The sequence below is a fragment of the Cloeon dipterum genome, chromosome 2, assembly GCF_949628265.1.
Source record: "Cloeon dipterum chromosome 2, ieCloDipt1.1, whole genome shotgun sequence".
In the NCBI taxonomy this organism is placed as follows: Eukaryota; Metazoa; Arthropoda; class Insecta; order Ephemeroptera; family Baetidae; genus Cloeon; species Cloeon dipterum.
Window position 1 is genome coordinate 13500702 of NC_088787.1, and position 18881 is coordinate 13519582.

At 42.7% G+C, this 18881-nt stretch overlaps 2 protein-coding genes across 6 annotated transcripts in view; one reads left to right on the forward strand and one right to left on the reverse strand.

Annotated features, from left to right (window-relative positions):
• The window catches only part of Ten-a (tenascin accessory), a 336505-nt gene that overhangs the window by 218722 nt on the left and 98902 nt on the right, over positions 1-18881 (reverse strand). The gene's annotated exons all lie outside the window — the stretch shown is intronic.
• Mic26-27 (MICOS subunit 26/27) overlaps positions 1-18881 on the forward strand; it is a 266434-nt gene that overhangs the window by 91368 nt on the left and 156185 nt on the right. The window lies entirely within an intron of this gene.

Below are 18881 nucleotides of genomic sequence, written 5' to 3' on the forward strand. Positions count from 1 at the left end.
TTTCAGCACGAGCGGTCAAGTGCACAACGCCATTGCAATATATCAACAGTTAATAAGCAACAAGTCAGCGTATGCCACCAGCTAAATCCTTCAGAGCCGACGACGTTATCGTGTCGTGCACAAAGAGTCACTTTGAAATTTTATACTTTATTACGTTGTCGCAAAGTGAATTCTAGTGTACCAGGAATCCTATATGCTTTATAATACGGATAGATAACTTTTTATATTCATGCCGTAAACGGCTACTTTTGCGATATGAACGTCTCGTGTGGAAGCACTTGAATATGTTACGTGAATCACGAGTTTCAATTTTCAGTATGTCTGGAGGACGCTTCAATCAATATTGTTGCAGGCTGAGATAGCTCGATTTTCATTTTATTTCATAGCGGTGATTGATCGAGCTATGCAAACAGTAAAAATATCAAGAAGCAATGCAATTTCCTCACAATCAGTTAAAAATTCAGGCATAGATTACTTTTAAATTGTTTGAAGTTGTAAAAATTATCGAATCCAATTCCGTGTTCCTTCTTTCAAGCAATTGCATCCAAAATTAGGCCTGCCATTCATGCCACTTCAGAGTCCTTATTTAGCTCCGTCCGTTTTCCCTCTTGCAAGATGAGTAGGCAGCCGACTCTTTCTCTCTCATTATTTTTGACAAATTGTCCCTCGAGGTAACTGGGCGGCATTGTCATTTGACTACAACATGCTTCCTTTAACGAGGGCTGGATATAAATTTTTTTTCCTCCGTCACCCTACTGCAGTGTCTTGCGGGCGAATCAGAATAAAAGAGAAAGCTGAGACGCGGGAGTGCCGTGCATGTGCTGCCAGAAAATATTAAATTTCAATCAAGATGCCGCAGAAATAATAAGTAATGGGGAGAGAGAGAAATGACAAAAGAGCAGGCAATCTTCTCCCTTCGTTTTTTCCTCTTTTCTCGCCGTCATCGTTTGTTAGCAGGAGTTAAAAGTTTGAACAAAATGCCTTTGGCGTATTTTCCTCAGTTAAAAGAGAGCCATTTTTGTGCCAAATTTGTTCTGCTCCCCTTCTGGAAGAGCAAATTAACAATAACACCCTCTTCAGCGTTAAGGTATTCAACTCTAGTGTGCTGAAATATGAAATAGCGCTTGTATATAGGTACTTAAATTGATTGATAGTTGCTAAAACTCTTTTTTTATGAAGTTTACAGAGTTTATGATCTCAAGAATAATAAGAGTATTTTCCCCATAATTTAATTTTCTCTGTCTCTACAAGTGAGAGAACAGAGATTCTCGTTTTCCCTCGACATCAAAATGTTCTCCTGATTGTATTTCATACCATTATTTAATAAATAAATTATTTTTACAAAGTCAACCACTTTTTTGTTACATTTCTCTTCATTTTGCGAAAGATGCATAATGAAAAAAATAAACAGAAGCTTTCAGTAACAAACAAAACATCGTCATCATTATAAATTTTCGACAAAGCTCTTTGATCTCGCTTACAAAGGCTACTTTGCTGAGTTATAACGATCAGCAAATGCTGCAGGCAAAAGTATTTTTACCCAATTAGGGTGTACAAATTCGCGCTAACGGCATTTCGGCAATCAGAACCGCAGAGCTTTGAAAAAGTAATTAGCTTTTTTGCCCTAGTCCGATTTTCGGTGCGTATCAAATAGTGCACAAGCTAGCTTTGCCGGCTCCTCTTTTTTGAAGTCCCAGCGGCTCCGCTCCGAAACAGAAAGCTGGCAAAGCGCGAGCGAAATATCATCCCCAAGCTGCGCCGCGTTAAATAATATTGATGCCGGCGTTGCATCATAAATATCCGACCGGCTGCTGGATGTAGGCCACCAATCAAATCAGCCTCGCTTCCAATAAACCAGTAGATCTGGGTTAACATGTGGCATCGCGAGAAGCGGCCCGAAACGGCGTGCAAGCAAGCAAATTGCTGGCGATTCAGGGCCCGAAATAATCTTCCCTGCTTCTTTGATCTTCCTCTTTAGAGCACCTCTTTTTTTATTGCTAGGCAGTAATGCACGAATTTCTCTTCATTTTCTCCGAGCCGCTCTGCCGCTGCTCAACAGCGTTTTTATATCGCCCAATTTTTACTCTCCTCCACTGTTATGCCTTCGAGAGTGGCATTTTGGCGTCTATATGGCTGTCGGCATTATTTCGACCCTGATGCTTCCTGTGAAACTCGTCGGGGCATAAAATTTTATGTGCCTCTCTCAAATCGATTTCGAGGATTTATCGACTCTGGCTTCATTGAGATACCGAATTGTGGCGTTCGAAAGTTTTGCGGAGCAAAAAACATTCTGAGACGATAACGTTTCCTGTTTCAAATTTCAATCATTATAACAGATTATTTTGCAAAAAAATCTCGATTCAAAATAGTGCCAAGAAGGAAAATCAACTTCAATCAAATCTAGCTTAATATTAATACATTTTTGGTTACTGTATTTTAAGCAGGCGAGTGGTTCTGCGAGATCCACTGAACGCTCACTTTTTTTCGAAGAAAATCGACTTCTCTTACGGCCAGAGCCTATCAGTAAGTTCAACCTCGAAACCAAATCTGGTTTGACGCGAAAAAGGCACATCCATCTTCCTGTGCTGAGGAATTCTCCGAGCCATAATGAAATCTAGCGTGAGATAGCAGCTTCCACCGGCGGCGCCGCGTCGTTTTTCCACCACTTTCGTTCGCTCTATCTCGCGCACGCTAGATAAGGCATTATAATATCCACTTTGGCGGCAGGCTCTGCATACCAAAGAAGAAATGCAGCCAGCAACTTTGGTCTCGTCGTCGGGTCTATTGTGTGCACGTAAGTGCGATGATGGTTTTCTATTTATTCCACCTTGGGATTCTTTTCCTATGCCGTCTTATGCATTCTAATAGAACAAAAGTCGCTCGAGTTCGTGCCGCATTCGCATACACAAGAAAACAATTGCATACATTACAAGCTTGTTTTTCCTCTCGGCTGACTGAGTGCATGCAAACTTTTGCCAGCTCCACTCCCGGAGGAAATTGCACCGGCTTGTTTAAAACGCGTCTTTAATTCATTCCGATGCTTTTGCAGAGTTGGCTGCGAAAATATTTGCTCTGAAAGCTCCCGACTTGTTTTTCTGACCCACTTGGAACAAGACACTTTGAGTTATTTTTGCACAACGCAAGCAGTTCCGCAGGCTTATCAACAACCTTTCTTGCACTTGGAAAAGGGAAAAAATTTCATTAGGCCAAGAATTCAAAATGGCATTGCGAGGAAGGCAAGGTGAACTCTCAAATGAGGTGTCATTTCAGTTTTATCTTTCAAAACTATCTGCCGCTTCTGGCACGTCCAAAATTTTACCAGGGACTATCTGCGCTTTTTCAAGGCTCATTTCGTCGCAGATATTGCAGACAAATGCGGCCGTGCGCACGGGAGGAATTCCACAGGGAATGCGAGAGTTGCAATTCTACTCTCATTGTTTTCCAGTACAGGTGTGTTGGGCAAAATCTTTGTTCGTGGATTCCAGGCAGTGGCCTCCATCTGGGTTGAAGAAATTACTCACAGTGTTTGGTATTTTTGACGAGGACACTGCTAATTGTTTCGATCAAAGAATAGGATAAATTAGAAACTTAAAATAAATTCAGGCAAATACTGATTCAGACGAAATAAAAACTTGAAAATCACCACGCTGCGTGTAGTTTCACTTTCAGTGAAGTTTGCGGAGGAAGTCACTGCACTTCCGCACATCTGCAAATGTTTTAGTCCTCATACATCATGTCTGGCTATTTTTTTATTAAAAGGAAAACACTCAGAGCAGTCGGCTGTGTTTTTTCCATTTCCTTCAGCACTCCGGCGCGCGTCAGCCAAAACTATTTTCTTTCAAGACTCTCCTGACAACAGTTCCACCCTCGCATTTGGTCTATAACTTTTTATACGGCACACCGACTTGGCCGTCATTAATATTTCAAAATGAATTTGTCCCCGTCCCGTCATTCTTGCTCCTTTTCTCTCTTTTCTCTTGAAAAATAATATTCCCTGCCCAAACTCGGTTCAGCCAAAGCGAAAACTTTTTCCCCTGTCGCTGCGTCGCTGGCTGCGTACCGAATTATAACAGCGCCCGGCATCCGACAAAGGTAGGCTTTTTGCCGAGCACACCCGCAGCACCGGTTGCATACTCTCTCTCTCTCGCTCTCGATTCGCAGTTCTATTTGCCGGCTGGTAATTAGAACCGACTGCCGGGGCGCTTGTTCCACCTGGAATTTGGCTGTTTCTTTATGAATTTGCGTGCTTGCGCACGAATCTCTATAGACTTGTTGAAGCGTGTCAAATATTCACGCAGGGGGTAAAAATGTGTTCTAAATTAATGGAATTTTCGGATAACTCTCATATTATTGAACTTCATATGCAAGCGTTTTCCCTCAAATCTGCTTGTTGGTGCGTGATTTAAAATTAGTTTTAGAAACAGAACTGTCTAAATTCATTCCTCTAGCTCTGAAATTGGACACTAAAAAGTCATCAGCGAAAATAATTTCCTTCCTGTCCAATCTAAAAAAGGAAAATCACGCTTCATGGTTACCCACGCCAAATTTTGTCAAAGTGCCCAACCTTTGTAGCCGAAAAATCCTCGCAAACGAGCATCATCGTGGCTATTGAACCGCGCTTCTCATTTCCACGCTCAGCCAGACTAATCGCTTTCGGTGGCCGACAACTATGATGCATATCACAGAGCCCCTTTGTAGTGGCATACTCGCAGAATAAAATTGGCGGACATGACGGTGGCATGCATGCAACACAACACAGGGCAGACACGCCGCACATGTAGTAGCAGTCGGTATAAAGACGTCCGCACGGCAGCGTACGTGCAACATCAAACAAGGCCGTGTTTGCATGGGAATCAGCCTGGCAATGCGAACCAGATACCCTCTACCGGTGACTCGACACCTAGAGTGGAGATTTGCATGCTCAAATTTAACTCTAGCTCCGAATGTAATTAAATATAATAATAATTAGGTCAAAAATCGTTTGATTTTGTGAGATTTTATATATAATTTCAGTACCTAGGTATGATTTTATAGAATGCATTTACTTCCTAAATTGTTAAACTAATGCAAAAGCCACCTAAGTGCAACCCTGATTTATTAATTTATCAGTATATTGTACTAAAAACTGATTTAATTTTAAAACATCCTTGCAATTCGATGTTGGAATTGCTTTTAATAACTGGATTTGTGCTTTCAGTGTCGCAAATCTCCTTTTAACGTCGGTACTTGTGACCAGCGAGAGTTCTGATTCAATTTGCTGGTGCACGGTATTAGCAGAGGAGCACATTACGAAGGCGACTGCGACGCTAACGGGCGCGCGAAACTCGAGATCGCTGCCTGCGTATTTGTTGCAGTCTTTGCGCGTCGACGGCGTCTCCATTGTGACGGGAAAATTGCTCTCTGATGAATACCTCGCTCCTCTTTGTGACGGATTGGCTTTGACAAATATGTATTTGGCAGGGAAGGAAGAGTTCGAGTGTCACGGATGAATCAGATTTCGCCTTTTCTCCCCACTCTCTGATGTTCAATTTCCCAATGCGCCCAGCACAGCTTCAATGGAGGAGACAGGTCTTTGACTGGGGCCTTATGATGAGAGCACGCCTAAATTTGGGATTTCTGCACACATGCTATTTTTAGATTGACAAAGTTGAAGACATTGATTGAAAAGTAAGAAGCTAAAAGGCTTAGCATACGTGAACCAAGTTTCTTCAAAGAAGGATCAAATCACAATAAATCTGGCTGGGAATTTGAATGATACTAAAATTGAAACAAATATTTTACTAATAACTGCCATTTTTAAGCAGGGAAACATTGTTTAGAAATTTGAACACTAAAATTAACTATTTCCCGCAAACTGTGAATTTGTTTAACATTGATTCGAAGGATAGTAGAGCACTTTTAACCCTTAGGCCCTCCATTGAAAGAACAAAATAATATATTTAATGAAGATCTCTTTTACTTTTCCAATATTCTCTTTCCCTTTGAAAAGTCGAAGCAGAAATAATTGAATCTCTATGTTTACACATTTGTTTAATACATTTAATCAAAGTAAAGGCAAGTAATGTCAGGGAAAAGATCATTAACTAAAAATGTAATATTGCAACCGGATTGTTCTGACTAGAATATCATTTGCTCGAGTTCTACTTGCGCCGGGATCCGCGCAGAGGCGTTCTGGAGGCAACAGCACACGCATTTTGCCATCCAGCACGGTGCACGGTGAGTTGCGTCTCTGCGCCAGGGCCGCTTGTGTTGTAATCCTCTTATACTCACAAAGTATGTTACTTCTCTCAAGCGTGCTGTGCGCGGCGGGCGCACAGGCGAGCGCAGCAAGCAAAAAATTATCATGAAAGTGCCGCCTAGCTGTCGGCGAATATAATTTCAATTTAATATGCAGTGCAACGTTACAACGCACGACGACTGGGGAAAAGTTTTGTTGTCTGACGTGCAATTATATTTACACTTCACACCTCTCCATTGCTGGGGCTTTTTGTTTCCTGTGCGCTAAATCTGTGTTAATTGTGAAGATTCTCATTGAATCTTGCATAAATGTTAAGAGCGTGCCCCACTTTGAAAGGCGTCGTTTCAATTCTAGTAGATTATAGAATTTTGAGACGAACATTCTGAGAAACTGTTGAGTTTCTTATTCTTGTGGCTGTTCACTTTGAATCACGTCTGCCAGTCGCGACAGAAAAACGTTCCTCTTCACTTTTGTAAAGCAAATGCTCTGAGCGAATGAAAAGCCATTAACCCTGTCCGTGGATTGTTTCATAATTAATCCTCCTTAACCCCAGCCGGCCACAACTCGTTCGCTGGCTAATGGCGTCTTAAAAAGTGTCATTTCCTGTGCAAAAGAATTTTTTATCTCTCCCTCCATTACCCCTTTGGGAGTTTTAAAAAGTTCTCCCACTTGACGGCGGCGAGGGCTCCATTCTTTCTTTTTCCTCGTGCGCGCCGCTTCTTAAGTGCTGTTGGTTTTAAACAGGCCTGGTGGCAGCCTCTGATTTATCGCAAATGGCACACCAATTAAAGACGAAAGGAAAGTTTGAGGCCTGATGCAGTCGGCGGCGGCAGTGGCGGCGGTGCGGGGCTGCACTGGCCCGTGAACTTTCTTAGACCGCAGATACGTTGCGGGAATAATAAATAGCGGGCTGATGTGTTTGCAGCGCACCAAGAAATTAGATCAACCGTTGATAACTTTCCTCGTCGGGAAGGGCCACCTCGCTTCCTCCACCTGCCAGTCGTCGACTGTGCGACGGAAACTCACTTAAGACCAGCTGCGAAAACACGGTGCCCGGCAACTGCAGCGCAGCGGCAGAAGCGCTCCTCTTGGGTGCGAGTTTAGTTTGCAAAGTACCTCCACTCTCGGTGGAGCACATACCCAGCAGTACTTTGATTAGGTGATTACAGCAAGCCAAGAGTTGCTCGTTGCTTCACAGTCAAACGGTCTAGTTTAGTGTACAGAGCTATGACTTTCTGCAGACGCTATCCGACTTCCCTCGCAAAATTTAACTTCATTTAGTGCTTGTCCTTTGGTCAACTCAAAATCAATCTGGTTAAAATTAATTTAATTTTGTGCGTTATGATTATTGATCCAAATTTTAACAGATATATGTGTAAATAAACGTGCATATATCAAGAGTTATATTCACATTTCCACTTTAAAAGTGTAGATTTCACAAAGCAAAATGCGTTGAGTTTGCAAATGCCGAAATCTTGTACGGGAGAAAGTAGACATGGGGGCGGATTACGGCAACGCAACCTTGAAAGAAAATGGAAACACTGCGGGCATAAGGATAGCACATTGTACAGTGTTTCAAGGTCAAGCTAAAATACAGTGCCGTAATCCGCCCCATGTGTAGTTGAAAACATTTAATCATCTTGATTTTCTGCTCTCATTCGTGTCGTGAAATGAAGAATCAACAAGAGGAAATTCACGTGAGCTAGACACAGGATTTCTGAAGCACCCTCGTGCCTCGTGTGCTTTGAACGAGTTCTGCTTTCGAAAGCTGGTAAATAATGCGCGTCGCCACTCTAGATTGCAAATTGCTGCGAGAAAAACGCTCCCTCGACAGCCAGGTGGCAGCCGGCGCGCAGTTAAAAAAGAGAGACACTCGAGCCGCTTTTGTTTACGCCATGAGCAGCGACTTGATAATTATTTTCCGTATATACACGCATAACGAGGAGAGCTCCAGCCGAGTTCTTTTGTGTGTGTAGTGTGCAGTTAATTCGCTCACCGCTACTTTAATTTGTTCCACCTTGCTTTCTACAAGCACATTTCGCTGCAGAGGCAACTTCATTTTGGACTTTATAGAGCGCTCGCTGCACACAAAAGCGAATGGTCCAATGAAAAAGTAAACCAAATTAAGACAAAGCGGCCGCGTCGCCGCAAAATAACGCTCGCGCGCTTAAACTCCGTCATTTTTCTTCGCACATTCCGCGCTAGACACATTGAATTAAAAGCAAGCCCGACCGAAGCTCTGCTTTTTTGCTTCTTTTTCCTCCATCTCTCTGTCCCTTTTTTAAATTACACTTTTCCCCAGCCCCGCCTATGCCAGTTCACGTTTGTGGCCTCTGTATTAATTCCTTTTTTTGCCCCGCTCAAGTAGAAAAAATTCGCCTGCCTTTTTCTCTGCTTTTATCCAGCGGAGAAACTTACTTTTGTCAGCTGACAAGGTAAAATATTTTTCTCACAAAACTCTCCGCCCCACCGACAGCAGGTCTGTTATTGTGTGCCTCCCTCCGAAAGCAGCTTACTGTGCTCCGAATTCAAAAAGCCCGTCGCTGCTCGATCCATACAGATATATCTGCACGTCTTAATTACTTTTCTCTTTTCCTGTTGATACGCAACCGTGTTTCCTTCATAAATTGAACGCAAAAATTATCAAAATTTTTAAATAGAAGAACAACAGTCACACTGAGTTTCAATAGATTATGAGCAGTCAAAAGACAAATATTTTACTGCACTTAGGTCAATTGACAGTATTGTGCTCCGGTTCTTGCGCCAAATGTGAAAAGCTGAAGTCAGGAAAACATATTTTCCGCTCTCCTCTTTTCATTAATATTTAATTAGCGCCGGCAGGTCTGACAAAGCCGAAGTTTCAAAGGCAGGAGGTCTTAAGGCAGTCGGGCTTATTAGATCTTCATTAATATACAAAGTAAGAGGTGTCGGGGGGTGAAAGGGCAATCATTGAGCGAGGCCCGACACGAGGCAGAGGGTTTTGACCACAAAACTGGCTCTGTTGAGAGTATGAGTAAGTGGCTGGTTGGGGCACCCAAACCAAGGTCGAAATGGGGGCTCGTCGCCACCCGCTTTGCGCGTCTCTGCTTGCAAGAGCACCGGCCGCAACGAATTTGCATATCGCACCTATACACTCGGCGCGCCACCACCCGCGTGAATATGAATTGATGCAAATTCTTTAGCGGCAATCGTTATTGAAAATTCTGATTTCAGGTTCAATCGTGCTTTGTACTCACACAAAAACCATAGCGATTCAACCAGGATACTGCAAACCTACCTGAAACAAAATTCATGATTTCAATGTGATGTTTTTTTTATCCCTGTCCGAGGACCGGGAAGGGCGCGCTCTGTACTAGCACAACCCGGGTCCCAATAACACCGCGAACGGATAACATGCATGGGCGCACCAGGCCGCACAGGGACCCAGCCCACTCAAGGGCCACTTGCCTCCGCACCGAGGACTGCATTCATTTTGTTTAAACATTAATTGTTCTTAAATAAAATATTTGATGAAGCCTATTGACACCTTTCTCTACAATATGTAGATGGAAACTGCCAACATATCAGAACAAATTGAGGTTTAATTGGTCAAAATTTATAGCTCGATATATCATAATGCTAAAAAATTCAGAGTTTTGGCTGGGTAAGTAGAACATTAAATTTTAAAACAAGCAACAGTCTTAAATTTCCAGGTTTGTTGAAGAAACAAATATTAAATTGTTGTTATAACGCATCCTAGATAATATTTTTAATAATCTATATATGTAGCACTAAATGCTATTGGTATTAAAAAAAATGTGTCAAGTAAACGTGATCAACTTGCATTACTACTTTGTGGTGATGCTTTTTTAATTTTCATTAAAATCTAAGATAAATGATTCCATAAGGATTTGAAATGGCCTACAATTTTTTTTTAATCGAGCCCCGGCGTCAGGGCGATCGATATTATTAATTACTATGCGTAGCCACTTTGCGGAGGCCTGACAGGCTCTGTATTGGTTCAATCTGCAAGATTTGCGCACCGTTCGAACGGCCGAGTTATGAGCTTTCAGAATTTGTCCTTATTTACCGTAATTTGACCCTCCACGCGCCCAAAGGGTGCTCAGGAACAAGATTTTGGACACATCTGGGCGTTGCTTGAGACCCATCATTGCTTCCAAAGGGTCAAATCCTTTATTCAACATTGCGAGTGTACAACTGACAAGATAATTAGGAATCGCTCATGCTTATTATTTAAATCAAATTTTAATAATTGCAACTTGCAACATAGCTGGCTTTGAGAAAATTAATTTACTTGAATGGAGAGATGAGGTGAAATTTGTTGCTCAACAAAATGAAACATTTTTTGTTTGCAACTTTTTACTAATTAAAACGAGTTCTCCGCCTTTCAAAATAACACAACAGCAGAAAACTGCTGCTCTTGACAAGCACCAGTCGGCGGCGTGCATTTAATCGAGCCGGGCGGCGCCATCGTTCTTTCAGTCTCTCGCACACACTCACACGTGTCTGGCACCTGGTTTGCTGCGGCATTTTTCACCCCGGCACATTATGAGCCGACCGAGATGGATGGCCGGCACGTCCTTGGCAATGAACCTCTCATTTAGCACCAGTTCATAACATCTGTGACGCCCGGCGGCGGCGTTAGCACGGCGCTCGCTCGCTCTTCCGCATAATCATCGTGCGGCGCTCACCTATAAACAAATGACTTTGCGCCGACGATGAGCTGCTACACACACGACTAGGGTGTAATTTTTTATCTGAATTATTTCTCTCTCGGCGTGCGGGCGTTGTACGCGCGCGAGAGGCTTGCTTAATTTATCTCTTCGCTCCCCGGGCCTGATATTTTATGCGCCATGGACTGCAGCAGCACATTTCAGCGCGCGAGGGTCATTCCTCGCCGCCGGACATAAAACACCACCGTGTGTCGTGTCTGCCGAGGTTTTATCTCTCACTGCCAAATTAGGAGAGGAAATTCCTCCCTAGTCCCCTTCATTTTTTATTATTTTTTCGGGCTGTGGTTCGAAATTTTGCACCAGCCAAAAGGGGAGTTTTTGCTTTGGCAAGGGCGCTTTTAATCAATTCTTGTTTACCACTTTTTTCGACAGCTCGTTTAAAAGCTTGTGGGTTTTGCGAAAGCTTGTTTAACAAGTGGATTCAATTTTTTGCTCGAGATATTGTGTGATGTGAGGCTATTCTAAAAATTTCACCAGCCGAGAATTTTTTGCATTGACTGCTGGTGGTGGATTGAGCGCAGAACAAAAGGAGAAATTGGCGGTACTTCATAGCAGGTACGCAAAGTTTGAGCCTTTAGTTCGCCTTTAACAGAATCAGAGATTTTCAATTGAGTCTAATTCCAGTTGCTTACAATTAGAGACCTTAAACAGACATGGCAATGTATGGGGCAAAAAAGCCCTGCAGAAGATTATTTTGAAACTAAACAGAGAACCCCGTGTTAAATGCAACACAACTCGACTCAAATGCAATTCACTTGAAATTAAATTGGTTTAAATAAATTTTAAATGTGTTTCTGCAATTTTAAATCGATAGAGCAGCTCTTCAGTCGCACGTGGACACCAAAAAATCGGTAGCAGATCAAGACGAGGCATTATACGTGGGTTTCTAATAGGAGAAAAATACATTCGGAGACTTTTCTGAGAGTGCTTATCTATTTAATATCACTACTTACAATAAAAAAATATACTCGTTCCTTTTAAACACAGCTGAATTGAAAGTCATTATAAATTTCCCCTCGAGGGGAAACTTAAACAAATGCAACTATGAATTTTTTATCTTCGCGTCGTTAAAAAAATATTAATTTAATCTCGGGGCTCCCCTAGAATAGGTTTCTTCCAGCCAAAGACAATTTACTGCACAAAAGAGCAATCGAGAAAGCAGTCGAGATTTTCCATTATGCCGAGTCGAAAGGAAAAGATTTACAGATTGAGGTTTTCATTGCATCCCTTCGAGAAGCAGAAGATAATAACCTCCAGAGCAGCGTCTGCATTACAGCGAGGAGACATTATATCCTGCGAGTCTCTAAGTAACTAAGCAAGTAAGTACGCTTAGCTTGACTTCGGCAGGCGCAGACTTTATTATCGAGTGAGAGTGAAATCGGCGGGCATAAATATCGGACCCCCCTAGACAATGCGCTCGGCTAAATCAACCACTTGCACTGCCATTATAAAGCGGCGCGCGGTAGTGGCATTATTGTAGCTGGAGCGGCGCCAATTTCGGGCCGCGTGTGTATGTGTGTGTGTGTGCGAGTGTATTTTCCTCTCGCCGCTTCCTTTCCAAATCGGATTTTCGCCATCATGCGATTCTATCATCGTCTTTCCCTGCTTAAATTGACGTGGCCGCGTTTAATTCAGCCCTCGTCCGCTTTGTCTTGCCACGTTCCTGCTGCTGACGTGACCCAAGAGCCAACTCAAAAAACGCCAGCGCTAGCTGCTGGCCCTTTGGACTCGAGTGCCAGATTATTATTATTAGTCTGCCGGGACTCGGCTGCTTTTTTATTGGGCAAAACAATTGGTGAGCGCTGCAGAATTTCGCTCGAAGGCGCGGATGCCATTGCCAAGGAGTCGCTGAGCGTGAATTGAAATTCACATCAAATTTTATCTATCTCTCTGCAAACTAAGTTGCGCAAATAGCGGTGCTAATCCTCGAAAGTTTTGCTGCTCAGACGGACCAGCACTTCGTTGGAATTGCCGCCGCTGCTGTACTACTGCTCCAGGGGCAAAGTTTGGATGGTGCTGTTTGTGCACTTGAACGACGAAATTCTCTGTAGAGTGTTGTTGATTTATTTGCCAGGATTAAAAACACTGGGACGCCTCGGTGTGTGTGTGTGAATTGCTGTGCTTTTTCCATAAACTAATGCAAACCTTTTGTTTGCTCATGAGAACTTCTGCAGTTGTGACTTCTACTACTATTACGCCTCTGTGGATCAATAAATTGTGAACTCTGTACAAACATGAAACATTCACATGTATAGCGGTTAATTCATCAAAATTCATTTGACTCTCGAATTGAGATTTGAAAATGCCGGAATTTTGTTCTCACAACATATTGAGAAAAGAGCACTCAACCACCTCCTATGACTACTATTCCCAGGTCATCCGTCAGAACACTTTAAAGCTTTTTAAGCTAGCCGTAGCTCCAATTGCGAGCTACGGAATTCAGGTGATTTGGCCATTTTTAACTTTAAGTGATTTCCACAAAATAGAATACTCCAAATCAAGATTTCTAAATACAACTTTTACCATGTGCCAAAATAATTAAATCCAGGCTGAACGCACCAATTAGCGGACAAAGACGTTTTCGTTAAAGAGTTGCTAGATAAATACAGTTAATTTCTACCAGTCCCTAGACTGTGATAAGAAAAATTTTAGCTAGCTCTCTGTGTAAAACCACCAAAAGCAAAAACGAGCTGTGAACATTGATCTCCATTTTGTTGCCTTTTGTTCACATTTTGTGTTTAATAAACACTTCGTTTAAAATGCCAGCAGCAGAATTTTTATTCCGTCATTCTTGTAAAGAGTCAATTCTAAAATAGATAAACTATTTTCTTAAATATAAATCAATAAATAATGTGCTTTGATGAATTTTTCTGAATAAATGGAATTAATTACAGCCCAAATTTCATCTACGAGGAGCTGCTGATAGAAATAGCGAGAAATTCTCTCAAGCGAAAGGCTTAAAGAAAGTTAGTGGGCAGAAGATAAGATATATTCAAAGCCAATAATTTCAACTCACGGAGCATCGCACCCGCCGAAAGAGTTTGTCGTGGGGAGCAGATTACAAGATTAATTTTCGTTAATTCCAGTCTTTGACAGCAGCAAGCGCTTTGTTCCAACTTTAACTGCGGCTATAAATCAGCAGCTAGCGCACGCTCTCATTTTGCTAAACTGTAAAACTGGTGCTGCGCCGCCATTCACTGCGCTCTGTCTTTCGCATTAAATGTTTACCATCAGGCCTGTGCACGCTGAGAGTGAGTCAGACGACGGCAAACAATGCCGGCTCATCCATTCAAGTGCTCGTCATTCTCATGAATTTATGACCGCGATAATAAAGACAATGTGTTTTCGCAAATCACACAGCAGCCGCTTCAAACTCAGCGGCGCGGCTCCTTTCACCAGAGAGCACAGCGCGCGGCAGAATCGAGAAACACATTTATTCCACGCATTTCTCGCAATAAAAACAGCCTTGGCAGCCGCTTTACAGCTCAATTCGCACGACAATATCAAACATAAAAGTGGCCGGGAATTTTGGAAAGGGCCTCGCCCCACTTTTTGCGCCACCTGAACCAGTGGCAATTTGTTGCAGTGCGCGCGGCACTTTTTATGGACCATAAAGCTCATGTCTGGAATTAGTTTTGTTGCCGGCGCGCTGGCTGCGCGCGACTTTGCTATTGAAACTGCGTACCTGCTACTTTGGCACGCAAAAATTAATTTTTGTTTGCGATTTGACTGACGGAAAATTGCTTTTTTATTGATTGCCTCGCGGAGCAATATCACCATGCGTGCAAGTGAAACTCGTTGTTTCGCTTATTTTCCAGGTGGCGGCTGTTGATTTTATGATTTTAATCGCATTCCCAGACCTGCACTAGCAATTTTGTTAGATTGGCTCCAGCGTCCGTGGTTGAAAAACCACGCAGGGTTATTTTGTCGATAGGTAAAACAATAGCCAGCAAGAAAAATCATTCTTATTTTTGAAAATTTTGGTCAATTCAAGCTAATTATTTGGGCAAGCAAAATGAATGTTTGTGTTTCATTCGACAGAAATATGCTTTTTACTGATTGCCTTGAAGCAATTCCATCGAGTGTGTGCAATTGAAACTTGTTTGAGCGCGTAGTAATAAACGAAGAGTACCGTCAAAGTGAATCAAAGCTCAGATTTGTCGTGGGTATAAACACTTATGAGCTTTTAGATGAATTAAAAATATTCTTCAAAGGATTTTGCTCGCTACTGATGAGTTTGTGCGACCTACCGCCACAGTAACTTTCTCCTTAATGACTCCCGAGTGGACAGTTTGGACATGACAGACATTGGCAGAAAATAAATTTGCCACAAAATACTGCGGCCACGAATTTTGTTTTGTAGGTGAAGTACTGCTAATGAGGCATGTTTTAAAGACTAAACCAATGTGTTCTTTGTCTTAAAGCTAATGTTATTTGTTTCCCGATAGATGATTGCAAACTGTGTACTAATTACGCAACAAGAATTAGCAAGTCTTTACCCCGCACCATAAAATTAAATGGGACTTGATGAAAGTGCACACGAGCTCTCTGATGGCACATTACTTGCTCCCAGCTGTGTGATCAATAAAGCAATCTCGGATTCTGGATCATCGTGGCTGCAGCATATTGCAAAATAGCCGGACGCATTCCGTCAGCTGCGCGCAGTGGCTTTAATTATTCGATAAGGATGAACGAAATCTCGTCATTGCTATGCAAGCGGTGACGCCAGTGTTTGAACTTGCGCGGTGGATTCTCTTTGATCCTCGCTCAGCATGCCAAGTCAGGCGGGCAGGTCTCGCCATTAAAAATACAAAAAAGCGACAAACAGCTGGCTGCTGCCTCGCTCTCGGCTGCGAGCGCGTGATGTTCACAGAATTTGCGTTTACGTGAGGAAGTTGCAGAAGACACACTCACTACCGCTCACTACAGTGGCAATAGCCCCGCATATTGTCGAGTGACGAAATTGGTGCTTGAGCAAACTGGCAATTAGCATATCAGGACACGATAATAATTACGCTACGCCGGCGATGCACCATCGCTGAAACGGCCCTTGTGCAAACAAGGCGGTCTTAAACGTGTTTGCCCTCCGCCTGTGGATTGATGCCGATCGAGAGCGGAGGTGCGGTGCCCTTTGGAGATGGAAATGCCAAGCAGCGCAGCCATCACCAGGAATATGTAAATTAACAGCTGCTGAGATGCGGTGGGAACGAGCACGGTGCCATTGTCAAACTGAAGCAGGAACCAGGACAGACCAGGACTTTTAATTTTAGCCTACACAGTAATTTGACAACATTATTAAATTTGCGAAAAAAAATATTCTTTTTAATATTAATTGTTCTATTTTACCCATATCCAGAACTGCTAAACCAACGCCCTTTTCAATTTTCTGCGTGTTTTTTCGTCCATTTGACATTTTAATTAAATTGACTTAATCTTGCGCACAACAATTTAGCAAAAATTTCTTTATATAAATACAAAACAAAAATTTATTGCTGTTACAACAGTTTGGCATTTTATAAAATACGCAAAACCGACGTTCCGTATACCTTTCGCTCTACTTTTGTTCAGAAAACAGTTCACAAACTCGTATTTTGGTTTCTATTCTGCTATTTATGCATTTATAAATGTCAACTCTCAACGAGCAAAAAGGAGCGCGCTCCAAAAACCCTAAAAACGACTGTGTAATGATTGTATGAAATACATTTGGAGAGAGGCAATTGAGCAAAAAAGAATGAAAAATGCCTTTCTCGCTGAGAGGACTCATTCAAGGCTCAAAAATAGAAACCACTGCAGAAAAGAGGGCGCGCGGCTGGCAAAACATTTTGTAGATTGCTTTATCCCAAGGTCGTAACCTTTACCGCCGAGAGAGTAATATTCCTAAAAGGAATTTCAGCCCCATCTTCGCACGCCGCCTCCTTTGAAAGGCGCTAATGTCGCAATGAGGAACGCTGCTGCGAAAAAATTGCCGCTTGAAATATGGCGCGCGAGCAGAAAAAGTGAGCGCGTCGCCGACTAATCTCTACAAGATTGCAGAGAGCCCGGCGTTTTTGTAAGCATGCCAGGAAAAAGAATGAATAAAAAGCATGCGGTAGCTGTGAACACTCGCCCCTTCGGCCCTGAGCGCGAGCCGTTGGGCAAATTTTCCAGCCTGCATTTTATGAATAATGGATTCTTCGCTAGGTACATAAAGCTAAATGGGGTGTCACTAATAATGAAATTTATCGGCTGACGCGGCCGCACTAGTCTCCAAGGAGCAATCGATATTTTTAATTAAAAAACCGCGTGGCTCACCGACCGCAGCCACCTACACTTCTTGCCTCTTTTTGCGGGGCACAAACGTTTGTTTGAAGATACAAAATAAATATCCTGCTGTCGTCTCCTGTGACACACAACACACCAGGGCCGCTCGCTCTTCTGGCCGGACGATCTTTTGGAGGAATGCGAGTATTGGTCGGGGTGCTGCGAGACAATAACACATTGTTGCTAAAGTGAGCCACTTGTGTGTGTGTGTTGTCTACTGAACTGATGCTTCAGCGGACTCGACGCCAAACAAAATACACCGCTCTTTTTGCTTCTTCACTGACGGAAATTGCGCTTTTACCCCTCCACGCCCTCCGTCTTGCATTCGCCACCGAGTGTTCGAGCACTTGGCCGCCACGAACGAGGTGTAATATGTGCGGTGGCTCGGTTTTAATCAAAGTTCCAGACTCCTCCAGCTCTGGCAATCTGACCAAACTGCCCCGATAAATAGTAAATTAATAGAAGCCTTCTTTTAAAAAAGAAAACTGACACGCGTGATTTTGAGAGGAAAAGTGATAAAATTTAGTTTGCCATGCAGGGTGAGCAGTCTTTAATGTTAAGTTCTGCGTCCCTTTCGACAGAATTCGATGACGTCTTTTCTTGGAGAAGGGAAAAAGTTTGAGGGTCGATAATTCTGTTTATGAATTCCCCTAAGCTGTAATTCTATTTCCATTTTTTCAAAATATTATTTTAATTCGTTATAAAAATTTGTTTTCGACCAATAACGTCATTGAGAGAGACACAATTGTCAATATTCTACATTTCATAAGATTTTACTCATGCGAGCATCGTAATCGATCGTAATATTCAAATACACCTGTTGGGTAAGCCCTGCTTAGTGTTTGAAGCCACCGACAGATGGCGCCACCGTAAACTTTAAATTTAAATGCACTTCCACTGCGATTTCAGACTCAATCCTGCTGCTGTGCTTTCTGCTTCTAGAATCATTTCTTTACACGTGCTGAAAACAAAAATCAGTCCAGCCATTCACCGTCGGAAAAGATTTTTTATTAAAAAAAAAAACAGTGGTTTTCATGATTCTATGGCGGTTAGCTTCACCGATTTTGGTTTTCAGCTCGTCAAAGGAAACCATGATAAGAGAAGAATGCACAGTGCAAGGATCGAGTATGAAATCGTAGCGGAAGTGCCTTAAAAATCGGAATTATATGGTGGCGCTATCTGTTTGCGGCTTCGAACAATAAGGGCTTATACAGCTGTTGAATGAAGTGATAATTTTGGAATAATTAGAGAGGAAGCGTTGGGTGGAACGAAAGAATTTGAATCAGCATCTTGAAGATTCCAAACCGGAATTCGGTCATTGCGGGGGGATGAAGCGCGAGGCGTGGAGCCACAGAGAGGGTTAAAAAGTTTGGAGGCAAGTAATCGAGAACTTTGAGTAATAAAGAGGAAACCCGACCAACTCTGCGCGTGTAGCAACCTCGGCCCTAACGAAGCAAATCCACTTAGCTGAAAATTAAATTGCAAACTCCCTTGTGAAATTCAGAATGTTGGGCGGCAAGAGGAATTGTGCGCGAGGATTTCATTCCGCGGAAATATGATTATCCTTTGCCAATTTGGCGGCGGCGTGGAAAAGCCGGTTGTTTGGAGAA